Here is an 18,506-nt window from a genome sequence, read left to right as displayed (position 1 = left end):
TTTTTTTTAGGGGGTGGCAGGTAAGTCCATGACTGACTATTCAGAACATTATTAATATTTTAGAGATATTCTGATCTTTGACTATTGATTTTTTTTTAACAAGCAGAAGTGGCTGTACAGTGTTTGAGAAACTCACTCTTGAAGCCGATGACTTCATAGTGAACATATTGGGCACTTCACCTCCATGTGTACCAACACTCCCCCACCCTCACCCACCTTTGGGCCAGCTCCTCCCTTCTGGACCCAGGGGGGCAACCCTGACCCTCCTCACTCCCAGGGGTCAACGACAAGAGCCACACCCTCATCTGGCTCCGGCTCCTCTGGGACCGCTAGGAGGCGTGCCGGGCCTCGGTCTGCCACTACAACCCCCCCGCCTCCTCTCCCCGGAGACCGTGCACGTTCTATTGTACACAAGCAATCTTTCTTAGTCCTCCCTCCCCTCTGCCTTTGTTTTGCAAATGGCCTCTCCCACATCATTTTGCATACACACTCCAACCACTGAGCTCTGGGGACAGTCCAGGAAGTGATTGTGGCTTTTGTGCATGTGGTCCCCCCCCCCCCCCCCGCCCCGCTTCACCCTCCCCTCTCTCAAAGGAGCCTTGATTCCTGGGCTGTGCCCCCTTGTCAGCTGTCATCATATAACTGCCTGAAGACCCGGGGGCCTAATGACAGGATCTATAGTACATGAAAACACAATTACAGCCCTCGCCTCAATTGCTACTGTGTGAATGGCCTTTAAAGAGGCGAAGGCACCAAACACATGCTGCTCCCTCGAAGGCATATAAGTCTGCACAATATCCTCTAAATCACAACCCATTCAAACGTACAGAGACAAACTCATTCTCAGGCAGCACATTATAAATACACCCTATTTAAATGACTCCCCCCCCCCCCCCCTTTTTTTGCATTTCTTTCATTTGCATTATTCTAATTGCGGGACGTGCTTGACGCGAGGAACTGACACGGATTCATTTGACCTTGAATGGCGGCGCGACGTGCAATTTTAATGAGCTAATATGAGCGTCAGCGCCGGCGTATATATACAGCCCACACGAGCCTCCATGTTCCAGCGGCATTTCATTATCTCTGACGATGTTTTCATGGCAACATTTTGCAGCCACATTAAGCATCCATTACAAGACGCTGCAGGAAACATGTTGATGGCACCTGCAAAGGATCCACCGCCCGGGCTCAAGATAGAAAGCCCCTGCACAGTTTGCATCAGGCGAGGCAAGATGGCAGAGGAGAGGAGGAGAGGAGAGGAGAGGCCTCCTTCCATGGTTTTCAAATGGGAACAGTGACCCCCAATGGACGATGCGATGCAACCAGGTAAAGGGTTAATACAGTGTAATCCGCCCGCTTCCGCTTGTGCGTGGGTGCAATGATTCTGAAATGCAGCAGGGGTCAGTGTTGCATCGCGGTAAAACTAAAGCTCTCTCTCCTCGCTGAGTTATAATGTGAAGCTGTGGCTGAAGAGATCACATCTGTTTCAGTGACACCACTAATCCTATTTAATCCGGCAGAGTTAATGTCCAGCTTTGCTAGCCATTCCAACCCCCTCCACCCCATCTCTCCACACACACACACACACACACACACACACGCGCAGGGCTACGAGAACAGGGGCAGGGGCCTCGGCAGATCCCATTAATGTAGTGACCCTAATGGGCTAAAGTGGCAAAGACGACACTTATACACTTAAACATCCAGACGCTGCCAAGTAGGCAAGCACTTCATCACAGCCACACAGAGGAGGCACACACATATTCACACACACACACACACACACAAAATACATTCAGAGGCCAACACACACAGGACCACCTGCACAAATACACCTAAAACATACACACAACACCAATCAGATAAAGATACATAGTCAAAAACCCACCAATACACAGGAGCACATATGATTACACTATGCACACACACACACACAGATACAGCCTATGTTGACAAACACATACAACACACATATACGCTGATATACTAATCATGCAAAGTCAGGAAAACACACACAAACAGACACGCAGACACATGGCCTGTAGATCGGCACACATGCACAAGCCAACGCGCATGTGTGTGTGTGTGTGTGTGCAGGGACACACACACAACTCGCATTACACACATGCACACAGACGCACACTGGAACAAATATGCGAAAACACATTCTTGAAGCCAACCGACAATTAAATGGAATCCAATTAAATAGGTGCTAATTGTGGTGCTAATTATCTACAACAAACCGATACAATTGTGCAAAATGGAGAGAAAAGGCATTTTGTGGATGATGACTGAGAGGAGAGAAAAAAAAAAAAAAAGACAACAGAGTGCGGCGGCCCTGCTGTAAGTGTGCATCAGGATCCAACCTGGCCTTTCTATTGTCTTACCTCTTCTCAGGCCTGTCAAAACAGACAGGCCTCCAACAAAAGACCTCTCACAACCGCGGCAGGGCTCGCTTTTCAGAGGAGGCTCAGGACTGCCACCCACTTCCATTCTCCCTTACAAACACCAGATCCCCGCGTCCTTAAAGCTTCCCGTGTAACACGGCACCGTATACGAGATGGCTGCCAGCCTCCGGCCTCGGCTGTGCCAAGGGGAACCCGACACCCAGCGCCGAGTTTCCCTCCTTTGTCTGAGGCTTTGACTAATATGTGATTTTGAAGGCTGATACTGATCTCTTTGCGATGAACACGCCAACAGCCAATAGTTTACCGTGAAAAGCGATCATGCCAAAGTGTTCGAATGCCAAAAAATGAGTTTGGTGCACAAATTGGTGCACAAATTGGTGCGAGAACACTTCCTACTGAAGTTAAATTCTTTAAAAGGTCTCCAGCGCCTTTCGGCAAGATAACACAACGTGCAGCATTTTCATATAAATAAGTGTCTCTCTCTGCTGCTAATTGATAAAACACAACAGTGGTTCAACCTTTAGCCATTTCGAGAAAAAGGTTTGACATTTGCAGCTCTAAACTCTTCCCTGGGACAAATCCTCCGGCTCACAGGCGGAGGATTCAACTCACACCTTCAGTTTGTGTGGAATAAACAGAAGATCTAGGCAGTTAGCATTAGCAGCAATGGCCAATATGACTTAACAGGCGAGAGAAAGAGCGCCACCTACAGGAACTCAAAATCCACAGTTCTGGACACACTTTTTCATTGATGTGTGTGTTGGGAAGTGTAGTGGAAAAAAAGCATCAGAGATAGAGAAGAGACTACACAAACGCACATGTTACACATTACCACTTTACATGAAAAACATTATTTATATTAATATTGCTACACAATGATGGGACTAAATGAAATGTGCAGAGAACGTAGCATTTCATATGTCCACCATGGAAATGGCCAGTACTGACTTACTGGTATCCATATGAAGAGTTCATTTGCAAAAACAGATATCTCCATTTGAATTTATTAAACCTTTTCAAACTTTTTTGAATTTTATTAGAATTTACTTTATATTTATTTCTATTTTTTATATGTTTATTTAGCCTGGCATAATGTTTATTATCCTAAATCTTGCTTTGTGTGTGTGTGTGTGTGTATATATGTGTGTGTGTACTACAAGCAGTATCAGTGAAAAAGGTGTATTCATTTTAAGGATGGCTTTTATCTGTTTTTGCAAATGAACTCTTCATATGTAGCAAAAGGCAAATATTGGCAAACTGATATATATCGGTCTAATCGCAGATGAAAGGCAGCAGAATGTGAGAACCCGGGCCAGGCGACCTCATTTCTACCACTTTGTTCTCTGTTTCCCTGAACTGCGGTGTTCAGTATCTGGTAAAGGCTTTGGGGTTATAGGCCGGTTTCCTGTAACACTTAAGAGCAAGAGGAAGATTTAAAGAGGCCTATTTTGTTTTAAGTCGGCCCGACACGGGCGCGTTTGCAACGCCTCGCGCTCTCGCATGCGGCGCGCGCACACAAACACACAACCTCCGGCCCCCGCGGCAGCGAATCTGTTTTCTCCTTCCCCGCGTCCGTTTGCGTTTTCGAAGCCGCACTTTGCAAAGCCCTTTGTTTGAGCAGAGGCACTTCATAATGGAGCTGACCTGACTTGACTCGCCTTGCCACTGCGCAGAGAGCTCTCGCAGGAGGAATATGACCCCAGACACTCGAGATTTCCTGAAGCACGGATTTCTGAACTGCTCCCTAAACATTACTGTAATATAAACCATAAATATTGTAAATCATAAAGCACGAGGTGTAATAAAATGTCTCTCCCTACTGTCTGCTCTAGTTAAACATCTACCAGGGGCAATATATATCTGTTGCTATGGCTACCGATTCTCCAGTAGATGCAAATCTGGAATATGATGTAGTCTGGGAGGTCCCACTTTAATAAATTACATAGGAAAGAAAGTAATCACAAGTAGTCAGCCGGTAAAGCGCGCAGAGGTAATGCCCTGACAAATTTACTATAGCTAACACTCCCCTCTTGAGTCCACAACCTAATGACTACATTAAAAAAAAAAAAAAAACGACTGCACTGCAATGGAACTGCAAAATTCAAAATTGCTCTGAAATAATGCTCCTACCCGGCACGGCAACATCAGATAGCACACATCCAGGAGCTTTTCCCACCCCTGTCCAGTTCCCAGCATGCAACAGCCCCAGCTCCAGCAGAGCATGACTTTAGATCTCTGCTAATTTAATATTTCTAAGCCTAATTGTCCCCAGAGTGCTTGCTCTGAAGTAGCCCTGCTGTATCTCAATGACTACGGCTTGTTAAAAGTGATGGGATGTGTGTGTGTGTGTGTGCAACCGTGTTTTTGTGTCTGTGTGTGTGTGCGTGCGTGTGTGTGTGTGTGTGTGTGTGGACCTACAGCGACCCAGCCAAGCACCTTACATGGTCTGACATTAATCACGGTGCACTGTCCCATGCAATATTCACCCGGCTAAGCACAGCGGGCGCAGAGGTTGTCTGGGTTTGGGCGCTCTTTGTCTTTTTCTTTTTCCTCTCTCTCTCTCTCTCTCTCTCTCTCTCTCCTCTCTCTTCATGTCTAAGGGGTTGGGAGGCTACAGCTGTAGCCTTGGGGAGTGAGAGGATAATGGATCTCGGAGAGGAGAGGAGAGAGAAAAGGAGGGGGGACCGGGAAATCCTGGGAGAGCTGACCATTCCTGGAGATCTCAGGTTAGTAACTAAGTGAAACTAATTTTACCGATGCTCCGCTTGTATTCCTGGGAGAAGGGATTGTTCCCCTGTGGGTCAAGCATTCGCAAACGACTGCGGAGTTAGCGAAGATCACACCATCCATCCATCTGTGAAAGGCGTATCCATCCTGGAGCCTGAGTCATATTTTTTTACAGGAGTATCTGCCACCTGAGTTTACTGACTCTAGCAGATCTTACTATTTGGAACCAGTTCAGATTTGGATCTCAGCTATACTCAAAGCCCCTGAGACTGGACCGGTGGTCATGAAATCCTTCCACCCACCCCCCCTCACACCCACCTACATTTGAACACCGGTGGGACTGTTCCCTCATCCTTTCCTAGCCCTCCCCTGGCATCCCGGGTAAAGTCAACACCGCCAGCCCCAGTGGAAACCCACTGGGACGCGTTTGGCTCCTCAGACTAAATCCACTGTGGTCAGGCCGTCTGCCGGGCAAAAAATAGACGGCATTTGGGAAACTTAAAAACACACACCGAGAACTTCACGGGCTCCAGACACTTATGCATGCAGTGAAACTGTCTCACGGAAGCGGGGTGGCCTTAAAAATCAGATACTGGCTAGTCAGTCCTCTAATATGACGGCGTTTATTTTGTTACATATACATTGTTCTAATGCAACACTTTGATCTTACTATTATTAGTAAAATCCATATTATCTTGGCTTTAAATGGAGGATTTTTAAGTCTAAATTCTATTCCAAATGCTTTTCCACCCTGACAAGAATAAAACGGAGGAATGAGGAGGAATCTCTATCATTATTATTATAATTATTATTGTTTTGGCATGGAAAGGGTCACGGTGAAGATATTAAAAAATCAGCAGAAAATACTAGCTTTCAGCCGCTTCAGTCCAGAAATGTCAGCAAGGCATTAAAAGCGAGGACTTAAAACCCCTATTAGTCAAACTCTCAAATCTGCACCCAGTAGAATAGGGCATTTGATTTTTGGATTTTGTTAAAGCGGTAACATGTAATGTAGCGACAGTAAAAAAGTTTTCCCACCATGCAAAATATCCTGTGAGGAGAGATAGAGGCTTTGAAATCAATTTAGAGGATATTTCAGTGGGTTTTAGAGGCGAGGACATCCTGTGATCCAGTGTGGCACGTCCCACCCTCCTGCTCAAACACGTTAAAACAAAAACACCAACATTTATGTACAAATGTTAATTCCTTCAGGACTGACGTCTTCTGAAAGGCACCTTCCAAAAGCAGCGCAAAGCAACGACGACTTACAGTTCATGTATCATTTTCCAAGCAATTACATATATTGAAAACAAAACAAAAAAAAAATTGCAAATTGCTGAAAATGCAAATGATTTCAAATGTCAGTAATTTATAGGCAAGGGAGCTCCGATAGCTAGAGGGGATTTTACTTCCTAGGCAGCAAACACGTATCACAACTTGTTTAAATAATTGGATATCTCATTTTTGGAATGATACTCTTCATATTGTCATTTAGCCCTCCCTTGCACAGGGAGGTGTGTGCTGATCTGCCAACTTGTCTTTGATGCGGTAAAGACAATTATCCGCCGTGTGATCATGCGTACATGCTCGTGTTACAAACAGCTAGCTAATTGATCTGTCAAGGTCTATTAGAAGTCGCCCTTCTCCACTCATCTCTGTCGTGCTACTCCGCCTCTGCGCACACACACACACACACACACAGACATGCTCACACATGCAGTTTGTGTGCAGACACATATTCTGCGTATGATGTCGTTCCCCACACATCCAGTAATGCTCCTTGTTGAATCACAGTTTTAACTTCAGCAAGAAGAAGTGTCAAGGCCTCTCTTGTCACATTACCACTTAGCGTTTTCAGCCCCCTCACATCACATCAAGCGTTTCACTTAAGACTTTAAACGGAAACTCTCACCCAAAGCGCAGTCTCCATTCTTCAGTCAGTGGCATTACAAGAGGAAAATAAGGAGAGCGGAGGGAAGGAGTGCAAAGGGTGAAAGCCTCAGGACAGAGAACGGAGAAAATATTTCGGTGACCTTGAACTAGACAAGTGCAAGGTGAATGCAAAAAAAAAAAAAAAAAAGTCAATGATAATAAATGAACCTTTTTTTTTTTTTTTTTTTTAACTTAAATAAAGTAAATTTGTCAGTCTGGGCTGTACAAATAGCTTCATTGTGGCTCGACTGGCATATTCATTGCAGTCCATAAAAAATAGATATTGGCTGCTAAATTTTGTTTGTGTTTTGTTTTGTGGATTACTCCTCCTTTTTGCACCGTTAAAAAATGGGTACATTAAAAAAAAGTGTACATTTTTTAACTTGAATATAGCAGTTTTAAACATAGTGCACTGTTCTTGTGAACAAGTAAAAATTTGCTTGTTCCATTGGCAAAATTTGTTTAAAATTGTCTAAAGACGAGTGATTTCTGAGCTGATCATGTCTTATTTTAAGTGTAAAAAAAAAAAAAAAGAAATAAGACATTTTTACTTGAAATAAGACAAATGATCTTAGAGATAAGATTTTGACTTTTTGCAGTGGGAATGCCAGCACAAAATATTAGCAGTTTCTCTCAAAAAGGTGGTAATAGCCTCCAAGAGCCCATATTGTTCAAATGCCGCTAAACATCCCTTTGCTCTCATACTTTCGGAATGGCCTAGATGCCTTCTGAAAACATGAATTCCCTAAAAACAACTTATTTTTCACAAGCCCAGGCGGGGCGGCTCAGCTGAAAACAATTCCCCTGCTGTCTCATTTATATGAGTTGGGCTGGGGAGACACTGTACGCTGGGCTTCTTCCTGAGCCGGGCTGCTACCGCTCAGGGTCGCCACTCCCCAGATAACAACCAGGACGCTGTTATCAGCCAACCTGATCGCCCGCTACCGCCAGCCCACTGCCGATGGACCGGCGGTGCTCTTGCAACTATCGGAGCTCTCCGGCTGCCCGTGAACTATGCTCCAGTGCACTGTTAATGCCCCAGCTAATCTGATCTGTCTCCGGCTGGCTTAGTGCTTATAAACACACCTAGATATGCAGCTGTGCAAGTAATCCTGAAGCAGCCCTGACAGGGGCATGCAGGACGCTGGCTTGGTGTCCACCGACAGGGCTGACAGTGTGTGTGTGTGTGAGTGAGTGTGTGTGCATGTGTGTGGGAAGGGGTGAATAATGGAGTGAAGTGTCCAGAGATGTTCTCTTATATGACACTGTTTGTGAGGGAGGCATGGTAGGGCATAGAGAGGAGAGCAGCACTAATGGAGAGGAATGGTGATGCGGGAGTGCGTGTGTGTGTGTGTGTGTGTGTGTGTGTGTGTGTGTGTTAGTGTGTGTCTATCGGTTCTGCCTGCTGCTTGACCGAGTCAGCATTATGTGTTATTCATGACCCCCATTTGAAGCATACTGAAGGTCAAAGTCATGCCGGTGCTCACGGCGCGTCCTGCATTTTCGAGCTGGCTTTCTGATATCTCGCGCTGCAGAATGCCATCCCGAGGCGGATTGGACAAAAACATAACAGTGCATGATGGGGTTAGACTGGTGTACTGGTTTCAGATAAATAAGATCATTTATTTTTTTTTTCCATTTCCAATATGATGTATGTGGTGTTGATTGTTTGATTAGATATTTATTGTACTTAACTTATTCCAATGTAGTGGATTTTACTCCGTCAGTCCGTAAAACCTGCAATCAAACTTGTGTCATCCTATCTTAGAGGAACTGTTCAGTCCTAAATGAAAACTGCAAACACAAAGAGGTTTAGCACCATCTGTAGGCCCATCTCAGCCGTCCCTAAACTACTGAGTGTCACTGCAGTGTCTTTTTACAGCTTCAAAAACTGACAGCACTGTGGGGCCAAAAGTCCAAAATGTGATGTATCACATTATCTTATATTTTTTTTCTCACAGCACTTTGTCCTAGAGCAGTGGAACGATAACCTCCAATAGTTTGGCAGAGGGCTGAGATGGAAGTGCAGGAGCGAACTTACCAACTTCAATGAAGCATCAACTGACATGGAGGTGGGGCGGATAAAGACTGATAGATGGTTTTTTGGGTGAACTATTCCTTTAAGAAGCTACTTACACAACAAACAAACATGGCATTTAATGTTGTGTTCAAAGGACTGACATAACACTGAACCATAGCATAATAGGTGTCCTGAACATGAATGAATCTTTATGACTGTTGTCATTATTTGGTTAATTAGCTCATAGGTTCTCAACCTGGGGTCCAGGAGTTCCAGGGCATCCCCCTAAAAAAGGGTAATATTTTAACCCTCCTATTATGTTTGGGGTCAATTTGACCCCATTCAATGTTTAACGTCTCTAAATAAAAGATTAACATTTTTTTTTTTTTTTTGCTTCATGTTTAATGAGTTTTCCTAATGTAATGGGTACTACCAGGTAAACATGAAATTCACATGATGATATGTTTTCAATGTCCTGTACACACTTTGTAACACATCAGTTATAAATAACAAAAATCTGTACTTAGAAATAATATAAAGCCATTAAAACACCAAAAATTAAGATTTCTTTCCAATTTTAGGTCAACCAGTGAGAGTTTATGGTGATTTACATATTTTTGCATAGTCACGTAATAGGAATACTGGATGTATAAGTGGGGGTGGGGTGGGGGTTATGTTTTATTTAAAGGGCTATTTAGATTGTCAACAAAGAAACATAAAGTACCTGACACATAAACTTAATAATAATTTTGTGGAGGTTTAAACTGCTGGGGTCAAATTGAGCCCAAATATAAAAGATGTTCGTAAATATGAACATAACAGCAGGGTTAATTTTACTACTATTCCACTGACCAGAAGTTATCTCAATGAGAGAATGTGTAAGAATGATGATTCAGCTCATAGGCTGCACACTCCTCACTGTTAATCTGCCAATCTACAGTGCAAACAGTTAGGGAATAACTAAATGTTATCAGATGGAGATCCCTGGGACTGCATCTTATCAAAGACGGGTCCATGGCCTGATGTGTAGCAATTAGCTCATGTCACCTTCCCCCAAAAGTTATCTGAGCTTGGGTCAAGTTGACATGACAAAGAGAGAGAGAGAGAGAGAAAGTCACATAATTGACCGGCGACAGTTGATAACATCACACATAAATATTCATTCGTGTTCATGATAGTTATGGCACATGACAGTGATGACAGCGTTATGTCTTTAACACTCCAGATAAAGTGCTATCCACATTTCATTATCATGGATTTCAAAGGGGAGTTTTATAAAAAGGTGAATGAATGTGATTTTTTTTTTTTTTTTTTTTGGAGGGGTGGAAATTTTGAAGTATGAGCACAAAAAAGCCTATTAGCAGGTCCAATTCCAAAAATATCAGTATAACCCAGATCACTTCAATCGTAATTGTGGCCACATTTTCTGGCAGGCAGAGAGAGAGAGAGCAGAAGATTCAACCAACATGTGTGGCCACTGAAGAAAGGGCTGCTGAAAAGAGCGTGACGGAGAGGAGGAAAATATAAGGAGATCTTAGCACACGCGCACGCGCACACACACACACACACACACACACACACACACACACACACACACACACACACACATCCGCGTACTCCTGAGGTCTGAACGGGGACTGGAATTGGATCAAGTCAGCCCTCCTCTCTCTGCGAGGAAGTCTGCTCCAGCGCCGCAGCTCCTATCCTCCGGCGAGACTCCAGCACCCCAGGGTGCCTTGAGGAGCCCAACACATCAGTGCGCCTGCAGATCACAGTGTGTGACATACACTAGGGACTGAAGAGAGGGAGCTAGAGCTAGCGAGAGAATGAGAGAGCGCGTGGGAAGGGAAGAGAAGAGAGAGAGAGAGAACGAGAAGGGCAAGATCGAAGACAAGAGTAAGAAAAGCTCCGGCTAAGTGCACATCAGCCGGTCACTCGAGTGGAGGACCTGCTCACATTGAATAAATAATCCTGTCAGTATAGCGCGTTCTGCAAAAACAATATCACGTTTGTCAAAAGGTCAGAACAAGCTGCTCGGCGCGCCGCATCGGAGCGCCTGCAACATCAAAAACCGAGTTCACTATTCAAGTTTCCCCGACGCAGGGTAAAATTACAGAGCTCTTCTCAGGCTTTTAATCAGCCCCTCGATTCTGTTTGATATCAAAGCGTGGAGGAAATCTACACAGGCATACATAAACACCTGCTTTAATGTCCAGATGGCTGCTTTGTGTGGCCCTTTTCCCACCACAGTTACTACGAAAGTAAAGTCTAGGCATAAATGTGTTTGTGTGTGTGTACATCCATCTGCCCGAGTCTGTGTTTGCTGCATGAAAACATGTGCATGCGCTCATGGACTCGTGTGTGAGTGTGTGTGTGTGTGTGTGTGTGTGTGTGTGTGTGTTACGGTATTGAAAGCTAACTTGCCAGCGAGGAGAAGTGTGAATACTAAACAACCAAATGGACTGTGATAGAGTCTGTCTGCACCGCTGCCAAGGACGTTTTCTGTAGCAGATTAGAAAAAAAAAAAAAAAAAAAAAAAACACAAAGGGCCCTTCATCAAACCGTAGCCCATCTGGAACCGGGCGCACACTGTATGCATGGGATTTCAACCATGAGACACACTTACACAGGGTGTGGTGAGATGACTGGGGAGGAGCGGGGGTGTCAGGAGGAGACCAAAAGATGTCAAAGGGGTCCGAAAAAAAAAAGGAGAGATCTTTTCTACGTCTTATAGGTCTTATTCTAATTTGCATCCAGGCACATTGATATTAAATGATCATTCTGTAGCTGCAGGGATACTGCGATGACGCTGACGTCCTGGCCTTTTAACGCCTTCACACTGGTGATGCTGATGGTGCACTGAGGCTTATTCTACTGTTGCACTCATCATAAGTCACTTTCAGTGGTGGACAAAATACACAAACACATGTCTTCACAGCAAAAAGTCAAAATCTTACCAAGAGTATTTGTCTTATTTCAAGTGAACAAGCAAATTTTTACTAGTGACACAAGTGAACAAGTAAAAATTTGCTTGTTCCATTGGCAGAATTTGTTTCTTGTTTCAAGCTAATTTTAACTTGTTTCAAGTAAATTTTCACTTGAAACAAGTGAAAATTGTCTAAAGACAAGTAATTTCTGAGGTGATCATGTCTTATTTTAAGTGTAATGAGATATTTTGACTAGAAATAAGACATTTTGACTTGAAATAAGACAAATAATCTTGGTAAGATTTGACCTTTTGCAGTCAAAGTATAGATCGCACTGGAGTACTTGCATTTAAAAATACTTGAGTATTCAAAAGTACATTTTCTTTTCAGTATCAACACATAGCCCTATTGTTTTCACAATGCAGTTACAGTAACTCTCTGAGACCACCTGATGAATGTCCTGCCTCGCTTCTTGCAGGACCACCATGCCACACAAATGTGCTTCACCACCACCAGGGCAGCTGTTTGCTCTGCTTTGCTAACAAAATGCTATGGAGGCGTTTTACTTTGAAAGCAGATGTGTTGCTTGTGCTTGTTTCACAGCGCTGGATGATGTATTTCCGCTTTTTCATCAAACCCAGCTGACAGCAGGTACTGTGATTGTTTTTTTGTTTTTTTTTCCCCTGTGAGGAATACAGTGTGTATCCAATCACATTTCAGAAAAAACAACAACAACAACAACCTTCATAGAAATGTAGTGGAATCAAAAGTACAATATGTAGAGCGTGTGCCACTTATCAAGGCTGAGCCCTTACTGTGGCGGCCTGGGCTTGAAAAAAAACAAAACAAAACAAAAACAAAACACAACCTTATTTTGGGATGTAGAAGACTAACGTATTTGTGGTAAAAGGGTAGTTTGGTAGCCAGTGACCGGAAGACTCAGTTTAGGTAAAAGTCAAAAAATCTATTCTCACACAGTACTCCAGTAAATGCACTTTGAGTAAGTCTGGTGTTTAAATGTACTTGCAATGTAAATGAATGGAGGAACTGTACTATTAGTCTTATTTGATTCTATCATGAAGAAAGCTGCATTAGATAAGATTTGTATGCAAAACACACCCGCCTTATCAGCCTCGATCACAAAGCAGGGCTGCAGAGGAGAAATGTGTCCTGCCGCCACTAATTGAGATACCGGAAACTCACCCTCTTTTGCTCAAATTAAATTATGATGTCTGGTCAAAAATACACCGCACACAGGAAGTGACAAATCTTAAGAGCAAAAAGGACTCGCCGCCAAGAGGACGGTTTCCTGACACCACCTGACTGGATTTCTGGGTTTTGAAAATCTTCAGGATTCAAACGTTTGCCAGCCCCGGGGCCGCCAACGTGTGAAGCTGCCAGGTTCAGCTTTAAATTCACGACGCTATAGAGAACTAAAGCCCAGCCTTTTAAGTGCGCTTTATGAAAACCTGGCTAAACCCAGGAGCAATTCCTTCTTGGCGCGCTATAGAAGAATCTTTAGTATCCCTGTTAAGATTAGAGGATGTAATTTACTTGCTTGTTCTCAGATAGAGAGAAAGACAGACGGTCAAACACAGGGGGAGAGAGACACAGAGATGAAAGAAAGCGACCGATACAAGACAAAAAAAAAGAAGAAGACGCCGTTGGCAAGGTAAGAAGGGAAGAAAGAGGGATGGGGAACCACCAGGGAAGAGGCAGCCAGCAGTACTTTATAGATCTGTCCAGCTGGGAGAGGATGTGGTGTCTCCAGCTACGGATGGATCACAGGACCAAGGCGTTTTTGAGGGGAGTTTCACAAACGCCTCGGCTCACAGTATCATTAAGCAGCCTTGTAAGCCGCAGCCAAGATCTGCCTCAGAGCTTCTACAAGGCACTGGAGAGACGTTCACTACCGGCGGCCGAGTAACAGAAAATCTTTGCCAGAGGCAGGCGCTGCAGCTGTCACATAAAGACCGCATAAGTGCAATTTCGTTGAGTTTACACGGTCATTTTCATGTGCTGAGTGAGTTTCATGACCCTTGGGGCCTTCAAACCTAAATTCCCACTGTATAATTTCCAAAATGCACCGCACATCAGTGAGGAAAATAACCGTTTTGTTTTGCATTCCTCAAACCCTTAACTTTTGCCCATATGTACTTTAGCTGACAAACAGCGATACAGTATAATTTCTAGCCAGGCGCATTTCTAATGTACCCCCGGAGCACTGCCTGTTTCAAAGTGCACCAAGGAATCCCAAAATCATACCAAACAAATAGTTACGCTGCTGCTTATTTAGGATACAGGGCCCAAATGTTTGTGTGAGCAGACTGCCATCTTCTTCTTTTTTTTTTTTTTTTTTTTTTTAAGGTAGATCAAGCCTATTTTGGAAGCACGAAAACACAAAACAAATGGATTTTGAGCTTCCTATTTGAATTACATGGGCCGAGACTGCTAGAACTAAAATTTCCACAAGGTCTCTCATTTCTTTTCCTTGCATTTCGTCTTCATCCTGTATTCCAAGGAGACATATCTCACTGCGGCTGGAGGAAAACCTAACTTAAAGGAAGAAACAAAAAGCATTGTTTTAGCTCAAAACAACATGGCTGAGTGTCTCCAATTGGTTGTGGATGGTCTTAAAAAGCTCAAGGGCTGGAGTTTTCTTAACCCACATGACACCAGGTAAAACTTCAAATACTGAAAAGTGGTTTGTTTTCAGCAGCGATTTGCTTGGTATTATCTGCATTCCTCATTACTAATTGTGTGCAATGCTGGTGGTCAAGTAGCTGAGGCTTATTGTGCTGTTGCAATTATAATAAGTCGTTCTGAATAAGAGCATCAGCTAAATACCTGGATCCTAAATCTCTTTCCCAAAACTAAATACCGCAGTCAGACTCATTTTCAGCCGTGTTGACTTCCTTAGGAAATCTTATCTAAGAGAGATATTTTGGTCAGTGGAGGAGGCTCCGGGCTACACAGCCTCATTATTTAGTTCGGCTTCCTGACTACATTTCCCCCCTTATCCTCAACAGCACTATGGTGGATCTTGGCCCCGGGACAAGAGCATAAAAACATCCGCCCATTTAAACAAACTGTTAATACATAGATGGGCTATCTCACTGTGCCAGACTGCGACTCAATAGGCTCCGCTAAGCAGTGTGCTTCAGGCCGAGGATATTGGCAGCGCTCTATCTGAGGGAGGTACACGCAAAACAAAGAGAAAACCACTCATGTAGCCATGGTGAGGGGAAATAAGAGCGGCGGGGCGGTAAGACACAGCGGCGATTAGCAGGGATGTAGGGTAAACCCACCTGTGGTCGCTTTACCCACCTTTTGATTTCTGAAATATGCCCATATCCCATTTGGGTGATTTTCTTTGGTTAAACACAATACTGTTCATGTGCTGTAGCTGCAACTTATCCGTTACCATCCTTCATTTCAGCGAGAAAAGAACTGCTGCCCAAAACAACAAGAATGATACTGGGATTCCTTACCATGTCAAAGGAGCTTTCACTTTCAACTCGTAGATATGAAAAGTCAGTGACAGCAACATAAAAAGCTACTGCTGACAATAAAGTAATGTAAATCACCACTCCCATTAAAGGATCATACCAGTGATTTTGAATGTTTAGGCCTATATTTAGTATTGCAACAAACCATTTTGCAAACTCACTATTTTGCAAAGGGAGTATTTCACAATACTGTAGATCATCAAAATCCCTTAATTTTTAAATATGATTTTTTTGGTTGCAACACCCACCTCATGATGTGTTTCTGCAGCTAACATAGCCGTTGCCATTCATAAACCATGGAACTGATAATTCCCTGTGTGAAGCAAATGTTTTCCCGGGGACTATTTTCTGGCGGAGGGACCCAATTTCAAGCCACGAAAACACAACCGTGCTACTGCTTTTGGGAAAACAAACACAACTGGTGTGAAGAAAGTTGAAGTCTTTGAAAGTTCATTTTCATGTCGTAGCGGAATGAATGGAAACTAATGGCTGGATTAAAGGCAAGATGATACGGAAACATGAAGTATATACATTGTATAGTTACTCTAACTATGTAAAATCACTGTTCCTTTACGAGTCATGGCTGAATACCAGTGTAAGAGAAGTAGTTGGCAACACCACAAAACTGCAGTAGAGACCTCAGATGTAGTTCACTGCCAAGTACAACATGTGAAAACTCACCATTAATGCAAGAACAAGGAATATCATTCTGCTGGTATCAAACACTGCAGTCGTCATTAGTAAGGAAATTTTACCACAACAAAATTACAACAGTCAATGTGAACAACAGCATAAAATGTCAACGCTTGCACCAAAATCATTAAAACCCGAAATCCACAGTGCCACGACTGGCACCAAATGCAGCACACTGACACCCGGAGTAATCCCTATGAGAAGTCACTTTTGACAACAGCGAGTCAAAGCAAAGGTCAGCACTGAGAGCAAAATGTGAGTATCATCACCAGTAATAGCACTATAAGAGCCCCGGCTCACACAAATGGAAGGAAATCCAGATTGGTTTCAGTCCCATGGCGCCTTGGTGAAGATGACATTAAGTTCTTTGTGAGGACTGTGGGAGGTGTGTGCAACTTTTCAGACGAAGTGCGAAGATCCATTGTTCAGGTTCAACTTTTGCAATAACAGAGCATTTACTTATTTATGTCAAACGATAACAAAGTGTTTGCCGTTCGTTCTCATACATTATGGAAAGCCTCCGCCCCCCTGAAAAAGCGCCTTAGTTATATCACAGTCGATGTGAAGTCTAAATTTAAGCCTTACTTTTCTGTTGTCTCTTTGTTTCATTGTGCTGGGCTGAGCATTTTTCAGTGTGTGCGCTGTGTCACGCTTCCCTTTTTGTCAACAGTCTGATACACAGGGGGGGGAAAACTGGAAGTCTTGGGAAGGAAACAAACCCTAAAATCACATTGTTTATTGCTACATCCATGTGTGTGTGTGTTTTTTTTTTTAATCTTTGTTATCTGGCCAGCAGTACAAAAAGAATAAATATTAAATAACCTGATTACATACATGCATGTATGCATAGAAGAAGATTGGGAGAAATGTAAACTAGAGAAAAATCTATAAATGTTAAAAAAAAAAAAATCTAATTACCTACCGCCTGTATTTAAAATGACTGGGGAAAATTTGAGCTTGGGAAAAAACGGAAATGGCAAAAAATTGAATTATACACATCTGATTACATAGAGCCATATAAAAGGGGAAATTAATATTAGAAGTAGACGGTAGTAAATAACTGTGAATGGCAACGGTATTCTCTTTTAAATAGATACAGCTCTATGAAACAGGCAGGATTTGAGGAGAAGGATTTTTTTCGAAGGCTCTCCACACAGTTTCATAGCACACAGGCAACAAAGAAGGAAGTATCTCACTGAAGCGAATGCGCCTCTTGACGGCCATGACACCGTAGTAAAAAAGTCACTGCTGAGTCACACCTGACATCAGCGGAGCCTGGTGTTCATATTATTCAGCCTTTTTTTAAAAAACTTGCCAGTGCCTGTTTTTTTTTGCTTCAAAGTGACTGAGAAGCTGCTGCCAGACAGATGAAAGACTTTTATTTGGAAACAGCGCGGTGAGTGGCTTCCTCCTCGACCGAGAGGAGTGCTTTCCAAAGTTGAGGAAACTTAGCGGTTAGAACACACCCCACAATCTCTTCTTGTGAGCCGACCAGTTACAACAAAGAAGAGCCAGAGTTGAAAACTTGAGCACCTCTGGCTCCACAATCCTCTTTTTCATGGGTCAAACAAACAAACGCAACACGCACCAAGTCAAACCAGCGATCCATGCAAGGTAAATGCATGCACCGACTGTCCATAGAGCATCTGATGTCGTCATGGAAACAGTATGATACGAGGTAGTATGATTGATGACATATTTGTTACATAACTGATCAATACTGCACTGGTTCTCTATAGGATGCCATTACTCTAAACTGAATTCAATTAAACATTTTATTACACAAGTGTATGCACTGATACGTTTTAATATTATTATTAACATGTTTTAATAGAGGGTTTTAGTGTCCTATTTGTATTTACTGTTTAAGAGGCTAGATTTTCCCACCCAAAATACATAGTTATCTGGGACATCTGCAATAAAAAAGAAAAATGTAATCTTACAGCAATGATTGGTGCCAGCACTCAAAAAACAATATTGGTTGAAACCTCAAGTTGAATTGAGATTGCTCAAGTTTAACAGTCCAGTCATATTTATTTTTTTAAGATACTGGACAGGGGCGCGGCCAGGAATTTTGGGCCCCATGAAAAAAAATACATATATATTTACTCGATCATGGTTTAATAATTTTATATTAGTTTTTACCTATTTTTTGGGGCCCCTGTCAGGCAAGGGCCCTTGGGGTTTGTCCTAACTTTTCCCCCATATACGGCGCCCCTGATACTGGGCATTGCAATATGACAATAAGACATAATAAGACACATTCTCTTAAATATGAGCTGGGAAT

General features: G+C 43.1%; 1 protein-coding gene across 6 annotated transcripts in view; it reads right to left on the bottom strand.

Annotated features, from left to right (window-relative positions):
• fbrsl1 (fibrosin-like 1) overlaps positions 1-18,506 on the bottom strand; it is a 310,964-nt gene that overhangs the window by 204,570 nt on the left and 87,888 nt on the right. The gene's annotated exons all lie outside the window — the stretch shown is intronic.

Source organism: Myripristis murdjan, chromosome 9 (assembly GCF_902150065.1).
Source record: "Myripristis murdjan chromosome 9, fMyrMur1.1, whole genome shotgun sequence".
Classification (NCBI taxonomy): Eukaryota; Metazoa; Chordata; class Actinopteri; order Holocentriformes; family Holocentridae; genus Myripristis; species Myripristis murdjan.
The sequence above is the reverse complement of the archived record's forward strand: the minus strand, read 5'-3'. Positions and strand labels throughout refer to the sequence as shown.